Genomic DNA, 5,393 nt, shown 5'->3' on the forward strand with positions numbered 1-5,393 from the left:
GCATATTTTCACATTTTTACCAAACGCTTGTTTGTGGTTTTTAAAATGATTTCAAAACGCACGTTTTAAAAATGCTCTTTTTTAAAACGTACTTTTGTGAACAGCATATCCAAACAGGCCCATTATATTTATAGTATACAACACACATTCGCACACATCACAACTCACACAAATAACATTATAACATATAAAAAAAAAAACGCACACAATCAGTATCAAACAAACACTCATACACATAAGTATAAATTTATAATATAAAGAGACACCTACTACTCACAAACAATCTCTTTTAACCTTTTTACTCTTTTAAAGAGACTTGTGATCTAACATTATAACAAATAAAAAATAATGCACACAATCAGTATCAGAGACACACTAACACACATATAATATAAGTTTATAATAAAGAGAGACACCTACTACTCACAAACACTCTATTTTTATTCTTTTAGAGAGACCTGTGATATATGTTGTTGTTTGGTTAATTTTAGCATGAGATAACATGTGTGTTGTTTTGGCTTTGGGTTGAGATGATATGTGGCAGGGTTTACAAGATTTAAGCCAGAGTGTGCAAACATATTTTCAAGTGTAAATTATACTAATAAAAAAATTTTATATATATTAAAAAAAATTCAAGTAAGGGGGTTCGATTGAACCCCCGAGCATAAGTAACGCCACCCCTGATATATATATATATAAATTAATTATTTAACTTAAATTATATTCTACCTTTAAACTTTCCATTAAGAATTGTGGCACATCGTGAATATACAATTTCAAATATAACTACAATTATTGAAATGTTTATTAATAATTACAATAATTATTGAATTTCATATTTAGACAAACAAAAAATAGGAGAAAAAAAATCATCTAAGGTTGAACTTCCTTGTGCATTACATGAGTTATCAAGTACTATATATAAGCTCAAAATTCAAAACCGTTTTACTTTTTGTTAACCTTTTTTCTTAACGATATTACTGAATACCGACTACTCTCTCTCTCTCTCTCTCTCTCTCTCTCTATATATATATATATATATATATATAGTTAAAGCCAAAATTTAGAGAAAGTTTAATTAGATTCCAAATTACTATCTAATTTTGTGCCATATGTCTCATCTAATTTTTTTTTTTTTTTTTGTCAAGTGAATTATTAGGTGCAAAAATCGAAGAGTTTAAATCTAATTACATTGTAAATTAAATTTCAATTAAAGTCAATTTTACGTCATGTATCCTATCTAATTTTTTTTATAAAAAAAAAAATTTGTGGCAAGTGAGTTATTAGGTGCAAAAATCGAAGAGTTTAAATCAAATTATATTTTTTTTTTAAGGGAAAAATCCAATTAGATTCTAAATCATATATATATATAATGAGAAACTATTACGTATTTAGAAATTCATTGCTTAAAATATGTGTAAGTTGTAACTCTAATACCTAGTATAATTTAAGTTCATATGTGTTTATAAGATCTTCAAAAAAGTTCCATCTTTAATAACAATAAGGTCGATTCTGATATATGGAATATGTGCAATTTTGGACCACTCTGTGCCACTCTCCTTTGCACATCTTTCATTTAATTCGGGGCAACCATTAATGTACAGTTGTTTTATTTTGGTGAGGCGTCGCATGGCTTGCACTCTCGGCATTCCCATCAAGTCCTTGTTGTTATTAAGAACCAGAGTTTGAAGCGAAGAAAGGTTGCCCAACCACTCAGGCAAAGCTTTCATTCCATCAAATCAACATATAAGCAGATATATAAAGGCAGTGAAGCATTGAATTTCGTCCGGAAGAGAGTTGAGTTTGGACCGCCCATACAAGTGTAGTTTTTCAAGGGACGCGTGCAAGTGTTGGATGGAACTGAGACTGGGGAAAGCATCCAGCTCCTCACAAAACTCACCAATCTCCATAGTCTTTAAGCATTCTGATAACCCTCCTGGCAGACGAGTCAACTTTCGACAGTTCAGAATTGTTAAACTGCTGAGAGAATGCAATTCTCCTAGATCTGGAATTGATATCAAATTAGGACATGACGAAATGTCCAATTCCCAAAGAGATGTACATGATTGCAGCCCAGTCGGTAGAACTTCAACACCGCACAATATCGTCAAGTCTCGAAGCGACGCCACACCTTGTATACTTGGAAAAGACCTCAAATTAGAACAGCTGTCTACTCCAAATGTCTCGAGAGATTGAAGGGTGTGCAGTGTGTCCGGTATATAACTCAATTTCACACATCCAGATACATAAATGAGTCGGAGAGAGATGCAGAAGGCCCATACATCCTCATGTGGCAAGATGGACTCCAAATCAGCACAACCATATATAAAAAGATTCATGAGACTCGCATTATTTTGCAATAGCTGCTTTGGCAAACAAGAAAGTTCTGATACACACTCTATGCGAAGGTACGTGAGTGTTGTAAGATTACTACTAATGTTTTTAAATGCAATGCTTTTGGTTCTGACAATCGTTAGTTTCTTGAGAACTGGAAAATGACATGGAGCACTTATGAGCTGGTCACAGTATTCAATAACCAATTTTTTGAGGGAAGGAAACACCGTTCCTCTTGCTGTTGTTGTTGGCTCCATCGCATCCTTCCATTCTACTAGCTTGGGCATGTGCTTCAAAACAACTTTTTCCAAAGCCGGGGACATTGCATTTCTACCATTATCGCCTCTACTTACTCGATCCCTCACCACTATAATTGCCGCACGTTATTCATTCCCTCTATTTCAAGAACCTTGAGATGAGATAAATGCCCAAGTGTCGGAATTTGTTTGCACTCGTTACAGTTTTTTAAGAAGATTTCCAACAAATGGTCCGAGAGAAACAAACCACCACTGCTGTTATTACGCGCCAATATTCTCACCCCGGAAGTCTTTAATCTTTAAGCTTTGCAAACACGGGTGAGGTTAAAGGCATTCCAATACATCTTCATCGTTAATGGTGCCTTCTCTTTCACTATTCCAATAGAATCCCAACTTGTATACTCCTTTCTTTTCCGATAACTTTGCACTTTTGGCTTCTTCTTTGTCTCTTGCTCCAGATTGTAGATACTTAACTTTCCTCTAAGTTGCCTTAAACATTCCATTTCTTCAATTCGACCACCAGTGTCTTGACCGATGACAAAAAAAGGCAATGTTTGAAGGCAAGTCAGTTGCCTCATATTGATCGGCGATTGTTTATGTATCGATGATCAATATCAATATGTCTCAAACTAATCAAATTTTGTAGATCTTTTGGAAGCTCTTTGAGACAAGGGCAATACTTGATTATTAGAGTTTGTAAGTTATAGAGTTTTGTGAGAGATTTCATTATAAGTCATGGAGTTATTTCATTACAAGATACTTTTTTTGCATGATTATAGACCAACACTCATCATCTGATAATTTTTCTAAATCACATTGAGAAAGTGTTTTCATAATTTTAGCCACCTTGTCTTTACAGGTTGTTACAATAATAATGTTTCCCATATTTGAATTAATTCCTAACAGACATCTCCTCAAAGTATCCCATTTTGTAAGATCTTTGTTCCATACATCATCAAGTATGAGAAGATATTTTTTTCCTATCAACTCTTTTTGAAGGCATTCAAGAATAGCAGTCTTATTTTCTAATTTATTTGAGGTATGTGTAACGAGCTCAAGAATCTCTATCAAGATCCTTTTATCATCAAAATTATCGAAGACACATACCCATACTGTCATATCGAAATATCTCTTTACTCGCTCATCATTGCACACTTGCTTTGCTAAAGTTGTTTTTCCCAAACCTGTCATTCCTACTATAGGAAAGATAGAGAGTCGTTCTTTGGTTGCCCTAGTTAGCAAGTCAACTATTTTTGAGACATGATCTCTCCTTCCTACACCTTCTGAATGATCAAGAAAGGAGTCTGTCTCTCGGTTTGGGATAATCTTTGGATTTGCATTTACTGGACTCACTCTAGCGAGTCCATATGAATTTGCTTCATCATTAATCTCTTTTAGCGATTCATGAATAGTCTTAATCTTGTTGGCCATCTTGAGACAGAAAGCAATAGGGTTTGAGAATGAGAAGAAGAAGCATACATTTCTCTTCATTTGGTTTCGAATCTCTACCTTTCGCCGGAGAATCTCATAAGCAAACTTGTCCAACTCGTCATCAACATCATAAGCAACATCTTTAAGCCTCCGCAGCCAAAGCCACCCGAACTCTTCGCTCCCTTGCCTTCTCTCCGCATCAGCCAACATAGCTTGAATCGTGGTTAATGAGCCACGAAGTTTTGTCAACTCCTCCTTGAAACCCTAAGCAAGGTTGATCTGCTTAGTAGCAATTGAAATCAGCTTGCCTATTATTTCCTTAGCAACAACACTAAGGATAGTCTCAGCCATCTTTGGTTTGGTGCTCTAATAAGCCAAAAATAAGCTGGAAGTATTTGGAAACAATAGGAGGATTGTGATGTAGAAAGACTAAAACAGCAACAATGATATATGCAGAGAAGTAGGAGGGAACCCAAATATCAACTTGCACACATGAGATAAAGTCCAATACATGTCTTTTACATACATGGGAGCTTATCATATGCAGTGTATTTTTTTTTTTCTTCTCTTTTTTTTCAATTTTTTTTTATGTGAAAGGTTATTAGCTAAATTTTTACTTTTTAATTTTTATATACATTTTTTATATTTTTAATTTTTTTTCACATTTTCAAAATACCTATATATTTTAACACATTTTCCAAAAAAAACAAAATAATATATTACAGAACTTAGAGCATCCACAGCAATGGAGCTATTTTTTTAGCTAAATGGCACCACAAAAAATTACTTTATTTATTTTACCTATTCATTTTACAAAACGTCCTATAGCAGTGAATCTATTTTAGCTTTCAACACAATAAGATAATATAAACATCACAATAAAATATTCATCATATACAGCATCATCTCTATCTTTTCTCTCTCTTCCTCTTCGTCTCTCTATTCTCTAATACAGAGCAAGCAAACCACCACACCACAGCAACAATAACACCACGGCAATCACACCACGGCAATCACACCAACACACCACAGCAACCCACGGATCAACAACCCACCACCACCGACCCACATCCACGAAACTCACTAATCCACAGGCCACAATCTAATCAGACCACACCCACGGTACACATGCACAAATCTAGCACAAACTCAATGACGATGGGGCTTGGGTAACAGATAGGCGATGGGGCTTGGGCCCACCAAAACCGTTCAACCTGCGCCCGCCAAAACCGCTTGACTTGCGGCCACCAGAACTGAAGGTTGATTGACCCGAGCACCACTGTGGTTGGCGAGCTGGCCAGCAAAGCAGAGAGGAGATGAGGGAGGTGCTAGAGGAAAAACAATGAGAAGGAAAAAACAGAAGAAAGAAGA

At 35.3% G+C, this 5,393-nt stretch overlaps 1 pseudogene; it reads right to left on the reverse strand.

The window, feature by feature from the left end:
• Nucleotides 1–1,463: 1,463 nt before the first annotated feature.
• On the reverse strand, nt 1,464–4,373 carry LOC142608653 (putative disease resistance protein RGA4; annotated as a pseudogene).
• Nucleotides 4,374–5,393: the final 1,020 nt, after the last annotated feature.

This window comes from Castanea sativa, chromosome 9 (assembly GCF_040712315.1).
Source record: "Castanea sativa cultivar Marrone di Chiusa Pesio chromosome 9, ASM4071231v1".
Classification (NCBI taxonomy): domain Eukaryota; kingdom Viridiplantae; phylum Streptophyta; class Magnoliopsida; order Fagales; family Fagaceae; genus Castanea; species Castanea sativa.